Source organism: Plecotus auritus (genome assembly GCF_963455305.1).
Source record: "Plecotus auritus genome assembly, chromosome: 1".
NCBI classification, from domain to species: domain Eukaryota; kingdom Metazoa; phylum Chordata; class Mammalia; order Chiroptera; family Vespertilionidae; genus Plecotus; species Plecotus auritus.
Genome location: NC_137770.1, coordinates 225,745,225 through 225,760,764, shown reverse-complemented (window position 1 = coordinate 225,760,764; position 15,540 = coordinate 225,745,225). Strand labels below are relative to the sequence as shown.

At 42.0% G+C, this 15,540-nt stretch overlaps 1 protein-coding gene across 6 annotated transcripts in view; it reads right to left on the bottom strand.

The window, feature by feature from the left end:
- Positions 1-15,540, bottom strand: part of ARAP2 (ArfGAP with RhoGAP domain, ankyrin repeat and PH domain 2) — a 173,699-nt gene that overhangs the window by 156,996 nt on the left and 1,163 nt on the right. The gene's annotated exons all lie outside the window — the stretch shown is intronic.

Here is a 15,540-nt window from a genome sequence, read left to right as displayed (position 1 = left end):
ATCATTATATAACAGGAAGTAAGTTCATATGAAAGTAAAAGGAAAACGTTTAAAGGTCACATTTTCCTTTATACACAGCAGATTCGCATGGCTTCTTTTTTCTCCCAAATGACATCAATAAACTTTTTAAAAAGTCTAGTGATCTAGGTTCTGTTTTTATAGCTATGTTCACTTTGTGAAAATGCATATTGCAAATTTCTGAATATTACGCTTTAATAAAAAGGAAAAAGTACAGAATACGCATAACACCCATATAACGAAGGAGTAAAATGAGACACACCCAAACAAGGGAAATTTATCTGAACAAGTGTTGATGCAATGTTTCTGGAGATCACGTCTCAAAATAGCTCTCCAAAAGGCACCTCTCAGACACTGCATGTCTTACATGCCAACAACCCAGAAACTATTGCCCCAACTATTTAAAATATCAGCAAATATTGACAAGCAGGTATCAGATAAGAGGGCAGGTACATATATTTAGGCAGCACTGCAGAAGCAGAGAAATAAAAATACAACGAGATGAAAGGCAGGAAATGCCTTTATCAATAAGACATCCCTCTATCACACTCAAAATGACAAAATGTCAGTAAAAAAAAAAAGTAGAAAGTTTAACCTCAACACCACATACAAACCTAGATCTCTGATATACCACTCTTGTTATACACATTTATTTTGTAAATGAACATATTTTCCAATTTTTTGGCATGTCACAAAAGGGGAATCATTATTGCCAAATCTGCTGGCACCCTGATCTTGGGCTTCCCATCCTCCTGAACCGTGAGAAAATAAATGTCTTGTTTAAGCTAGGCAGTCTGTGTTATTTTGTTGCAGCAGCCAGAACTGACTAATACACTCTTCCATCCTCACTGCCTTTGCCCTGGTTCAGACCTTCATTATAATATTTCTTGCCTGGATTACTGCAACACTCTAAACAAATCTCTCAGCCCAGTCTCCATGTAGCAGTGAAATCCAAATTTGGTATATAAAGCCACATCCTCAACAGGATAAAGTCTAAGTTTCTTATGGTGGCATAAACACAGTCCGGTCTTGGTCTAACAATAATAACAGTACTAGTGATGTAAACAGCAATTATGTACCAGACAACATACCTCATATATATTTCCTGCAACGTAGGTGTTCCTATGTACTCACTCCAGGCTCAAGTTCAACCTGTGCCAAACATTCTACCCACATCCTTCACGCACTTTAGCTCACTGTTAATTATTGTTCCCAAGGCAAACAACTGTTTAATAGCCCCATACCTCTTTCATATGCTCTATCTACCTGCAGATCTACACATTTTGCAAAGTTCTATGCCTATTTAAAATTCTGAGTAGGCAGGTATTACCTCCTCTGTGAAGGCTTCCTATTGACCTTAGATAGAATAGCTCCTTTTTCAATATATAAGTAGGATCCTTGAAGTGCTTGGAACATGTTTAAGAGATGAGATGAGAGGTTGGTGGGGTGGCAGAATTGCTTGAGTCCACTTCATTAGTTTTTTGGTGTGTAAGTGTTTTAATACTTTCCTTCTCTTGCAGTATGTACATATACTTCCTCAGTGGCAGACTCGGGGATGGATACATCAAATATTCTACCCCTATACACCTTTCTCCACTCTCAGTCAACATGCTGAATATGGCTAGTGAACCCGATTCCTTTTCCTGGCCCAGAAGAGGCTCCCTTCCAAAGGCCCCACAATCCTGTGTACTTGAATATCAGCTCATCCCCCAGTCACCTGACTCTTTAGCTGTCTTACCACCCCAGGATGTTCATAGAACCACTTGCTCTTTAGAGGCTTCTGAAAATCCATATGCACTCATCAGAGGCCAAGGGATGGACGCGCCTAACTATAAACGTATGCTTAATATGAAATAGAAGCCTTCCATGTTCTGACCTCCATTTGGGCACAATGGCATGTGTGCCATGCTCTAGGTCAGTAGCCCTGCAGGTGCTAGTCTGTGGATCTGCTGTACAGCAACAAGTGCTGATAACAGGCCCAGGAATCTGAATTTGATGACTGGGATGCGCAACAAAATTGGGTAATTACAGTTTTAAATTCCTCATGCTCCCCAATGTGCCTTATGCCATCTCACCTGAGACTAAGCTCATCACTCTCCTCCCCTAGGCTGGAACCACCCCCTCCCCAACACTCTGCCCAGGAGTCCGGAGTCCAACGCAAATCCTACCTCCCGCACTTTCTACCAGTGGTAACACAGGCACATATCTGTATGTCAGTTTCCTTAACCATAAAATGGAAACACTCACAGGTACCTCAGCACTGGTAAAGATTAAATGCGATAATCCATCTGTAAGTGTTAAAATAGTGCTTAGTATATGGCAGCGATGTTCAACCAGTGTGCCACAAGAATTTTTAAAGCATGCAATAACTGACTATTTTGTCATGGGCACTGAGCTCTTTTCCCTTAGACTATCGAATAAAAAAATGACAAGAGTGAACACAATAGCCATCTAGTGTGAATGCCCTGTATTGGACCATAAGTATATAGGTCATTTAATAGAGTTCCACCATTTTATTGGTCACATTGCATAACAAGTTTGCATGTGATTGGTTAAATCTTGGTACCAGAAAACTTTATATACAAGTATAGGCAACTCTGTGTGTGTATGTGTGTGTGTGTACACAGACACACACTAGTCTAGTGGCCCAGTGCATGAAATTCATGCACATTAAAAGGGAATTAATTAGAGGAAATATTTTAGGGTCCGGGGTACAAGGTAATGGGATTCCTGGTTGGCAGGCCACTGACAGCAAGCTGACCAATGGCCGTATCCACAAGAAATGGGGCTCCCTTCTCCCTCTTGTCAGGGTCTGGGGTGCAGGGGAATGGGATTCTTAGTTGGCAGGCTGCTGACAGCAAGCTGACCAACGGCCGATTCTGTGAGGAATGGGGCTCCCTCCTCCCGCCTGTCAGGGTCCAGTTTGAAGGCTGGCCATGCCCCCGATCACGCGAGACTCAGAGTTCCGCCAAGCCCCGGCCAGGGACCAGGGCTCCCTCCTGCCACTGTGTCCCAGCAGGGGCCCAGAGCTCCCTCCCACCAGCAGCCTGCTGTCCGGTCATCCGTCCGGTCATTTAGGTCATGACGGCCCTTGACTTTTAATATATTAGGATTTATATATACTAGAGGCCCTATGCATGGAATTTGTGCAAGGGGCTTGGCCCTCGCAGACCCGCGCAGCCTCGGCCAGCCCTCGCAGCCTCGGCTGGCCCTCGCGGCTCTGGCATAGTCTGGAAGGTCATCCAGAAGGACATCTGGAAGGTTGTTTAGCTGTCCTGTCTAATTAGCATATTATGCTTTCATTATATACTGAGGCCTGGTGCACAAAATTCGTGCACGGGGGGGTGTCCCTCAGCCCAGCCTGCACCCTCTCCAATCTGGGACCCCTCGAGGGATGTCTGACTGCCCGTTTAGGCCCGATCTCAGTGGGACATCCCTCTCACAATCCAGGACTGCTGGCTCCCAAATGCTCGCCTGCCTGCCTTCCTGATTGTCCCTAACCACTTCTGCCTGCCAGCCTGATCACCCCCTAACCACTCCCCTGCCAGCCTGATTGATGCCTAACTGCTCCCCTGCCAGCCTGTTTGCCCCAACTTCCCTCCTATGACGGCCTAGTCTCCCCTAACTGCCCTCCCCTGCAGGCTTGATCACCCCCAACTGCCCTCCCTTGCAGGTCTTGTCCCTCCCAACTGCCCTCCCCTGCTGGCCTGATTGCCCACAACTGCCCTCCCTTGCAGGCCTGGTCCCTCCCAACTGCCCTCCCCTGCTGGCCATCTTGTGGCAACCATCTTGTGTCCACATGGGGGCAGGATCTTTGACCACATGGGGGCAGCCATCTTGTATGTCTGAGTGATGGTCAATCTGCATATTACTCTTTTATTAGGATAGAGGCCTGGTGCACGGGTGCAGGCCAGTTGGTTTGCCCTGAAGGGTGTCCCAGATCAGGGTGGGGGTTCTCTTGGGGCGTGGGGCAGCCTGGGCGAGGGGCCTGTGGTGGTTTTCAGGCCAGTCACGCCCCCTGGTGACCCAAGCAGAGGCAGTGGTATCTGGGATTTATTTATCGGCTACAATTGAAACTTTGTAGCCTTAAGCGGAGGCCAAAGCAGGCCAGGGCTGCAGAAACTTGGCTTCTTCCATTGCCAGGGGCAACCCTAGTCTCCTGCTCTCTCCAGCTCCGTGGCTGCTGCCATTTTTGTTGGGATTAATTTATCTTCTATAATTGAAACTTTGTAGCCTTAAGCGGAGGCCTGGGCCCGCCAGAGTGTGCAGAAAGCTTGGCTTCATCCATCGCCGGGGAAACCTAAGCTTCCCTCCTGCTCTCTCCGTGGCTGCAGCCATCTTGATTGGGTTAATTTGCATACTTGCTCCTGATTGGCAGGTGGGCATGGCTTGTGGTGTAGCAGAGTGGTGGTTAATTTGCATGTTACTCTTTTATTAGATAGGGTGTACATACATACATATATATATGTATATATACGTATGTATGTAGCCCTGCGCACAAATCCGTGCGCCAGTAGGTCACTGCTGCCCTCCTGTAGCTCCCCACCCTCTTGTAGCTCCCCCATCCCCCTCCCCTCTCTCCCCCTCATAGCTTTCTGCCCTGCCCCTCCTGTAGCTCTCTGCCGCCCCTGTAGCTTGTAGTTCGGTTCGCTGCCCCAACTCCTGCAGGTCCATGATCCAGTCGTTATGCGGGTTGTCACGCCTCAGGGTGTAACAGATAATTAGCATATTCCTCTCTTATTATATAGGATTATAAAGGATATTTCAGAGAGGAAAGAAGAAGGAGAGACAGAAACATCAATGATAAGAGAATCATTGATTGGATGCCTCCTGCACACCGCCTACTGGGGACCGAGCCAACAACCCAGAGATGTGCCCTTGACCGGAAAAGAACCCAGGACCCTTTAGTCCTCAGGCCCACATTCTATTCACTGAACCAAACCAGCTAAGGCGGCAACTGACTTTTTAGAAAGTCACTATGGAGAAAAAAAGGTAGGTAATTACTATTATTATTATTTTTATAAATCAATCAAAAGAATACCTATACTTTGTCAGATCAGCCAAAAAAAATGTGTTTTTTTTGGTGTGCCACAGAATTTTAGTAATTAGTTTATGTGTAACGTGAGATGAAAAAGGTTGAAAATCACTGGCATATGATAAGTGCTTAACAAACATTCATTTCCATCATTATAATTATTTCTTTTCATCACTACAGTCATTATCTTCCCACAATTGAAATCTTTCCCATTCTTTGAAGTCTAACTCAAATGCTATTTCCTTCACAAGGTTTCTACTGAACAAGAAATAAACCCTCTCCTTTATACTCCCCACAGCACTTACTTCAGAGGATTAAATTATATTTTATTCATTTAATAGTAACCTACAGAAGTGGCACAATACAAACGCCAAGGTGATGGAACTGGAAAACCTGGGTCAAATCCCAGTTTCTCCAGTTTTAAGTTCTGTGAACTTGAACAAGTGTTTGACTTCTCTGTGCCTCAGTTTCCTCATCAGGAAAATGAGAAGAATAATAGTTCTATTTCACAGGGCTGTCGTAAAGGATTTAGAACACCAACTGCACACAACAAATGCTAAGTAACTGTTTGCCATTGTAATTACTTTTTCTTAGCCTATTATAAACTAATGACTCTTCCAAGATGATGACCAGCCCTTATAAACTGCCCAATAAATTCTAGTCAAATTATTTGTTTATAAACTTAGTGCGTGATGTACATGCAGAACATGTTTAGAGAGTATACAAAGAGTGGGCGTGACAGATGTGGTTGTGCATTTGCCCATCCTATCCTAAGTAGAAGGGAAGTAGCATTTAGAAGCACCTGCTACATGCCTGGCTTGCAACATCACTAATAAACATGATCTTATTACCTTATTGAGCTCTACCTCTGAACTATATCCTGAACCAGCTACTTCTCACCACCTGCCCTGCTCACATCCTAGTCCACACCATTATCTTCTCTATCTCATACCATTGCAATAACCTCCTGACTGATAGCCCTGATTCTACCCTGGTCTCCTACCCCTACTCCTTCCCCACAGCATATCTCAATATAGCAGCCAGATGACATATTTGATAATAAAAGTCACTCCCTGAGATTTCCCAACTTTCTCTGGCTTTCCCCCTCTATCACTCAGGTTGGTCTCAGTCCTGTTCCCACCTCATGACCTTACCTCTCGTCCTTGCATCTCTTTCAAATCTGTTTCCCCAACATTTACTCACAACTCATGGTTCACTACATCACCTTAGCAGGTCTCTGCTCAAATGGGCCCCTTTAGAGCAGCCTCCCCTAATCTCCCTATGTATATAAGCATGCCTGTGCCTCACTGCTCCTTACCCCTGCTTTACCTATATCCGTGGCATTTGTTAATACCTGACATATGTGGACTGTTGCAAGAGGGCAGGGATCTTGTCTACTGTTCTCTGCTCTAGCCCTTAAGTTTGAACACTATCAGGCATATAGCAGGTGCTCAATAGATGTTTGCTGAATAACTGCTTGCCCGCTTTGAGGAGATTTAAGACGAAATGTGGAAAACATGCATAGTTTTAAAGTTTTGTCTGTTAAGATAAACAAAATTCTCAGGAGCAGGGACAGGATCCAAAGACAGATTTCTCCAATCCATCTAACCACAAAAAAGAGATCAAATCAGGAGTTAGGGGTTGGCAGGGGGGCAGCTGGAAACATACAAACCACTCATGGGATTTTAAAAATCTCATAGGTTGGGAGAGCCTTCCCTGTCCCAATGCCCCAAAGTAAGGAAAACCACCACAACGATCTACTCCCCACCCCCAGCCCCTAACCCCCAGCCATTACCAGTGGGTTTTTGTCATTTCCCTTAGTTGAGCTAGGAAAGAAAACATGTAAAACCTTGGGTGCTTACCAGAAGGTCATTAATTATTCAGTGCTGATAACTTCTGGAATCACCTGTGCCTGACTCCAATATCTTATGGGAAGGAAAAATTAACACAGTACAATTGAATTAGCTGCTAACTTCAATCCATTTTTTAAAAAGCACACCATTTTAAAATCAGAAGTATAACCTTAGAGACTTTCAAAAGTGCAAATGTGTTAAAATAATAGGTTTAACAATCACAGAATCACAGGACTGAAAGGAACCTCAGGGGGAAAAAACACAAATAAAATATATTAAATGGCCACATGAATAGTGAAACTTTATAATGTTATCAATACAAGTCTTACAGATTACAAGAACAATGGGAGTTTACTGTATTCCAGAATACAATGAGATGGTTCTCAATAGAGTGGAACCACCTCCCGGGAGAAATCCAGAAACGTGAAAAAAAAATGCTTTTGCTGGTCATAATGGCTGAGTGGCACCAGTAGATAGGAAAGGTGATTTATGACATCCTACAGGTACCATTTTTACTCCTCCAATTCTCTACAACTAATCACCCCTGGAGGGTGCCTGGTGCTATAGGTAAGAGATGTACCCCTGCCTTTAAATTGCTAATAAACTTACTGTGGAAAAGAGCTAATCCTTTAAAAAAAAATTAGGGGGCTCACTCCATATGGATAACTTGCTGAACTAGTTCAGGCTTAACAGATCTTAACAGAATTCCACCTTTGCATTAGCACAGAATATAATCACGAGAAATAGGTATCATGGTATTTGCACATCAAGCAAAACACTGTTTAATATCAACATATTAAACTCTAAATATTCATAAAAACAACATGTTCTACTTTGTTCCCCACAGCCATGCAGAACAGGAAGTGGTTTTGAGGAAAATATACTTGTCATATTACTCCATCCCACAGTATAGAGTGAATTGCAAAAGGTCACAGGTCAAGGATCATAACTTATTGTTGTTCTACCCAGAGTACTCAGTCCCCAGAACACGGTAAAACTGGCCATTTAGTATCCCTCTTCTCTGCCATCCATTCACCTACATTACCTTGGGGCAACACTACCCTCATTAAACCCCTTACAGGAAGCCCAGTTTCCTCAATCTGGCCATCACTCTTCACTGTGGCCACCTCCACTTCCTGTGCTCTGACCTCCTCCGCCTCCAATTTCTCTACCTTAATCACTACTACTTTCCACCCTCAAAACACATCCACCCTCTTTCATTCTCGCTCAGAATTTTATTGCTAATAATAATAGCCATATTTGTGGAGTGTTAACAAACTCTCTGTGGAGGATCTCCCATAATCCTCATAGCTCCCTTGGGTGGAGTCTTATGGCAAAAGCCACACAATGGAGCCAGAATTCTAAGGGTCAGACTCCACCGCCCATGCTGCCTAAGACTATACAACTTACTTAACAGTAGAGGGATATGAAGGACTTCATATTTTCTATCTCCTCTGTCTAGCTAAGTACGTATAGTCACTAAAGAAATGCTACTTAAATATAGTAGGCCTTGCAAGACCTAGTTTTTTCTTTGTTTGTTTTTATTGTTGCTGTTAATTATGCTCACCTAAGGGTATTTTCCCAATGATTTTTAGAGAGAGTGGAAAGGAAGGGAAATGACAGAAAGAATTATCGTTGTGAGAGAGAGACATTGATTGGTTGCCTCACACATGGGAGGCTGGGGATCAAGCCTGCAACTGAGGTAGGTTCCCTTGACCAGAATTGAACCCACAATCTTTTAGCCCAGGGGCTGACGCTCTACCCACTGAGCCAAACCAGCAAGGGTACAAGCCAAAATTTTATATACTTTTTCAATTTGATTGTGGGTATATATGTACATGTAAGTGTTTAAATATGGGAGCCTACATTCATTTACATTTAATTGTTTGAGATCTAAGAGCCAATGACACATTAAGGGAGAACATCTTTGAAATCCTATCTAATAAAAGAGTAATATGCAAAATGACCATCACTCCAACACACAAGATGGCTGCCCCCATGTGGACACAAGACGGCCACCACAAGATGGCCAGCAGGGGAGGGCAGTAGGGAGGGACCAGACCTGCAAGGGAGGGCAGTTGGGGGTGATCAAGCCTGCAGGGGGGCGAGTTAGGGGTGACCAGGCTGGCAGAGGAGGGAAGTTGGGGGTGACCGGCCTGCAGGGAAGGGCAGTTGAGGGGGACCCAGGCCTGCAGGGGAGAGCAGTTGAGGGGGGACCAGGCCTGCAGGGGAGGGCAGTTGGGGGGGACCAGGCCTGCAGGGGAGGGCAATTAGGGGTGACCAGGCCATCATAGGAGGGAAGTTGGGGGCAAACAGGCTGGCAGGGGAGCAGTTAGGCATCAATCAGGCTGGCAGGGGAGTGATTAGGGGGTGATCAGGCTGGCAGGCAGAAGCGGTTAGGGGCAATCAGGAAGGCAGGCAGGCAAGCAGTTGGGAGCCAACAGTCCTGGATTGTGAGAGGGATGTCCGACTGCCCATTTAGGCCCGATCCTATCATGCATGAATTTCATGCACCGGGCCTCTAGTTACTATATAAAGAAATGTTAATACAGAATTTAGTTTATTAAAATTTATTTTGCATCTATGACTGCAGAAAGAACTATGTAGGACAACTGATACAGTAAGTAAACAATATGAAGGCAAAATAAAATCTTCAAATACAGCCAAAGATTTCACTGCTCACCAGAGTAGTCAATGGTGATGGGGTGAAAAAACAAAACAACTGCTTGACTAGAGCAAAAAGTATTAAAGCATTGTTTCAAAAGGTACTTAACCATGGTTGTAAAGGTTTAACTGGAAACGTGATACAAAGGAAGTCAGGGAATGGAAGTGTTGATGGATGAACGGATAAACAAAATGTGCTATATACACAACTGAATACCATGCACCCTTAACCAGGACGGAAATTCTGCAATATGCTACCAACGTGGATGAACCTTGAGGACATTATGCTAAATAAACAAAGGCAGTCTAAAAAGGACAAATACTGTTTGATTCTACTTACATGAGATATATAAATTGGTCAAATTCATAGAAGTAGAAAGTCGATGGTGTTTACCAGGGGCTGGGAGTGGAGGGGCAGGTGTTTAATGGATAGAGAGGGTCAGTTCTGTAAGATGAAAAAGTTCTGGAGATCCTTTCCACCACTGTGTAAACATACGTAACACCACTGAACTATACACCTAAAAATAGTTCACTACTATGTGTGTTTTTACCACAATAAGGAGATAGGGAGATTGACTAGAAGATTCTGGCCAACATTTCAGCTTTCATTCAAAAGGAACTCCCCGTACCTACTTTGGCTTTTTCCTTTCCTTTGGGGGCAATTCAAGTCTCACAAGTGTGTTCCGCCACATCCATGAATCTTCCCTACCTATTCCATTCCCCCTTATCGATTCCTCATTAATTCTACCTCGTCCGCAGTACAGGAAGAGAGCAAAATGCTCTGGAGTCAGGCTGCCTGAATTCCAAGCTGGCCTTCCCGCTTGTTAACCGTGCACCTTGATTACACCATTTATCTTCCTGGGAGCTCGGTTTCCTTGTCTGTCAAATGAGGACAATATTCCTCAGACCTAACAGGATTTCTATTAGGATTAAACAAGTGAAAACTATAGGGTATATACAACAGTACCTGACATGAATTAGAAAGTCGGCTATTATTATTATTACTTCATCTGTTGTATACAATACTGCACTTGGTCATATTCATAATAGATTACTGCCTGCCTAGCAAAATTACATTTCTTTTAAATAACACTGTAAATTATTCTCCTAATAAACCTACAAAGCACCTATCACAGCAGTAAACACAGTTTTATTAATTTAGCAAAATGCAGATGTGGTTAGAGTAGTGAAAACGATGATCTTACTGAAGACTTTAGACTTGGGACACAGAGCACAGTGATTATCAGTGATCCCAGCTCTGCCGTGTACCAGCTGCAGGACCTTGGGAAAGTTCCTGTATTTTTCTGAGCCTCACTGTTGTCATGTGTAAGCAGTGATGACAATAGCGCCTACAACACAAGACTGTTTTGAGAATGAAATGAGTAAATATACATAGAGATCTTAGAACAGACCCTGGCAACTAACAAGCATTGCTGAGGTTTGAAACAGCCAGGCTCTGGGCAAAAGCATTCATGGCTTGGATCAAAGGAAAACGACTGTTCTACATTATGTTTTGATTATTTTATTTACTGTTACCTGAAAAATACAACTCTTTCAAAATCTAAAACTTAATACCCACTTCCACATCCGGCGAAGGCCAGAAATGGCAATTCCTTTACTTGTTATGAGAAGCTACTAGTGGCTTAAGTAGTATCTAGGTTAGAGTTTTTAGGTATTATCTCAATAGTTACATGGTTGATAATCTCCTCAGCTTCACGCAGCTTCTCTTTCAAGCTGTCCACCTACATTTTAAGTTAATTGGCTAATGTTTGAGACTTGTTTTCCATTAGAAATCTTTAAAGTAGAGCCATAAATCTTGGGCAACCAGAGAAAGATTTCATCTTCCTAAGTTCCTACAAGAGCAGAAGTGGGGATAATTAAAAGTAATAATAAGTGGAAGCCTGCATCACTATGGAGGCCTTCCAGCTGTGTGCCCCTAACACCTGGACAGCTTCCTCTGCCCAGTACCAGCCCCCTCCCACCCCCTCTGCAATCTGGCCACATCCAACAGGAAGAAGAAAAATCAGACCCCTGAGAACCCTTGATATGAACATAGGCACATATTCTTCGGGACTCTATTCCAGTGCATGCTACAATGAACATAGCTGTAATGTTTGATTTACTCAGATCAAAACTAGCATGATCATTATAGTTCAATAAAAAGATTTTAAAATGTTCACTTAGAATATGTGCATTTTTCATACATACATTCTATTTTCAATCTGAAAATATAATACAAATGTGTGCCCCACCATTCCTCTGAATTTGAGCTGCATTTTTAGTCTAACAACCAGATGTTTCAAAATAGCCTACTGTGAACTGTTTCCTCTCTCTGCATTTATAAATAGCACCCTGACCTCTTTTCCAACTGAATTTGAGGGCTTATTCCTAGGGGTTCTGTAATTGTCAAAGCCTCTTTTTTCTTAGGAAAAGAGGATATCTCTGCAAGTATCTCCCAACTTATTGATTCATTTATTTATAATTATTCATTCCCTAAATATTTAAGGCACACAATTTACTCTCTCCAAGATAATAGTGGGAAATATTTGCAGTTCAAGATAGCAGCACCTATTTATCTCATTTGAGAACAGTGTGTTAAAGTGCTACAAAGAAAGTAAAGATGCAATGTCTTCTCTCAAAGAGTTTAAACAAAAAGGGTAGATTGGACATGACTACAACCGAAGGAAAACAGCATGCCTATGAACAGTCAGTTCCTTGCTACAGCAAGAAGTACCAATACAGAAGGAGCACCAAAAATTGGAAGACTCTGGTGTACCCAAAATAGCACTTAAATAATAAGAAAAATCAAATTGTGTGACCTTGACTTTCACATGGTTTATATTTTAAGTTTTGTTTTTTGGTTTTTTTTTAGTACAGAGAGAAGTAGCACCAACATCTTTCATGAATGCCAGGGGAACTCTCAAAATCTCCAATCAGCTTCATGAATATAAATGAAAGATGCAGTAATTTGATCCTTGAGGATGGAGTGCTCAATGAAGGAGCTGTAGAGGATGTGAAGAAGAAATGTAGCAAAAAGGAGACAAAAGCATCTTAAGTAGAAGGAATGCCATAAAGGGAGCAATGAGGGAGAAGATGTCTGCAGGCAATAGCAAGATGAGAGTCCTGGGAGGGACCAATAGTCTAATAATAAAAGGTGATGCCAGAAAAGGAAGCTGGACTTGGTGATGCAGGGCCTTCAAGGGCAGACTAAAAATTCTCAACTTCATCAAGATACTGTGAAAGCATCTTGGCAACCACTTTCACCATCACCACCCCAGCAAGTCCAAGTCTCCTGGTAATCAGCATGGAGACAATACTTCTCTTTTGCTCTTTCTTGATTATCTCTCCAACTCCAAAGGATTAAACCATTCTCTTCCTAAAGCTATGTAATATAACAATCCTTTCTGCATCCCATTTTTGTGAGAACTATGAAGGCAGATGCACTATCTTGAGTATTCCTTCCCTGAGTATTCCCTCACCTACCCATGCACCTCTGTACACAAATGGTATAATACAGAAACATAATTCTTCCTACTTCTCCGGTAGTTTTATCCCTGAAGCTGCTCAAAATGATTTCTTCAACCCAGATCAGGACTCCTTTGTTTCCTCCATGGCATGAGTAAGGAAGTAAGTTTATGCTGAGTCAAAACTGTACAAAATTAACAGATCAAATTTCTAACTAGAAAAGATCATGTGAAGACAGTATCATTAACTGTTAGTAAATTAAGGAAATAAGCAAGCAAAATGGTTTACCTATCATTAAATATTTAATCTGGCTAATGCTTAAAAGAAACCTAAAATAATCAACCACAGGGGTCTAGGACTTCACAAAAAAGGTGAATAAGTCATCTCCTAGCCTCCAATCTCTCATCAATCACTTCTTGTCAAAGCTAAGAAATATCTCCAACATTAATAACAAGTTCTCCCTACCTAATTAATATTTCACAGAGAATTTTTTTAAATCCCTCTGTTTAGAGTAATGAAAATACTGGATCCTATGAGTCAGTAAATGAATTGGGGGGGGGGGGGGAACCTTTGTTAAAATAAGATTTTAACAGCAATTTCCATTTTAACATTTTCATAGCATCTTTCACCAAACTTTCTCCAAGTTGCAGGGACATGGAGTAGAAAGTACAAAAGAAGAAATACCTTCTTTGATATCATGAGGTCTATAACCCAGAATCCTAAGCAGGCTTCTATTTTTTTAAAAACCTTTATTGTTAAAAGTATTATATATGTCCCCTTCTTTCCCCCATTGACCCCTTCTAGCCTACCCCCATGCCCCGCCCCAGGCCTTCACCACCCTATTGTCTCTGTCCATGCGTCATACATATATGCATACAAGTTCTTTGGTTGACCACTTCCCACCATCCACCCCCACCTTCCCTCTGAGATTGGACAGTCTGTTCCATGATTCTGCCTCTGGAACTACTTTGTTCATCAGTTTATTTTGTTCATTAGATTCTACATATGAATGAGATCATGTGATACTTGTCTTTCTATGACTGGTTTATTTCACTTAGCATTACTACTCTGCAGGTCCCTCTATGCTGCCTCAAAGGAGGACAGATCCTTTTTTTTTTTTTTTTTTACTGCAACATAGTATTCCATGGTGTAAATGTACTACAACTTTTTTATCCTCTCATCTACTGATGGGCACTTGGGCGGTTTCCAGATCTTCGCTATTGTAAATAGGAATGCTACGAACATGGGGTGTATACATTCTTTCTGATTGGTGTTTTGGGTTTCTTAGGATATATTCTTACAAGTGGGATGACTGGGTCAAACAGCAGTTCCATATTTAATTTTTTAAGGAAACTCCATACTGTTTTCCGTCTAAGCAGGTTTTTAAACCTTCATAGTCTCAGAGTTTACAAGAAAATAGCAATTTATTATAAAATGAATCCTATATTTAACCACAGTAACTAAGAGTAGTGAAATTGAAAATTATTAACTGAATTATCTGTAAGCCTCACACTGCTAGGAAGTTTTAGTGGTAGATGATTACAAATTTGTTTTCAAATGTACCATCAGCCCAGCTGGTGTGGTTCAGTGCTTGAACATTGACCTATGTAAACCAGGAGGCCACGGTTTGATTCCAGGTTAGGGCACATGCCCAGGTTGTAGACTCAATCCTCAGTAGGGGGCATGCAGGAGGCAGCTGATCAATGATTCTCTCTGATCATTGATGTTTCTCTCTCTCTCTCTCTCTCCCTCTCTCTCTCTCTCTCTCTCTCTCTCTCTCTCTTCACTTCCTCTCTGAAATCAACAGAAATATATATATTTTTAAATGTACCACCAGCTTCTCCTTTCATGGACAACATATAAAATTTAACAGGCTTACAGAAGAAGGAAAAAACACAACCACATATAGGCCCTCATACATAAGTTTAAATCCTTTGATTGACGCTCCAGGTATTTAAAATAAATCTTTGAGTACTAATGACAACTCAACTCCATATAAAACACTCCTGGTGTTAAGATATATTACGTGTGTATTTAATAGTATACAGGGGTGGGCAAAAGTAGGTTTACAGTTTTGAGTTTGGGAAACACAATTCACTTTTGTATTATTGTTTATTAATTCTTGTCATAATTTCCATACAAACAACTGTAAACCTACTTCAGCCCCACCCCGTATGTTTAAAAAGGAGCCAAGGAGATATTTCCACTTTAAAGCTCTAGCCTAGTTCCATGACCCATTTTATTTTTTCTTTCTTTTTAAAACATAGTTAAACAGTGGAATGTCCTGAGAATTTTCCCTCAATATTTCTCTTGTACGTGCATGAAAGTCATCACTAAAAGTTTAAGGGTATTTTTCTCTTTTATTTTTTTTTTCTAAAAAAGTTAGCTTCCTTAAAAAAAAAAAAAAAAAAAAAAAAAAAAGCCATAACTTCATCTTCCAATTACTTGTGGGCAACGTTCCACAAATTCTCTGGGGTGTAGAGTGCTTAAGTGCGGGAAAATCAA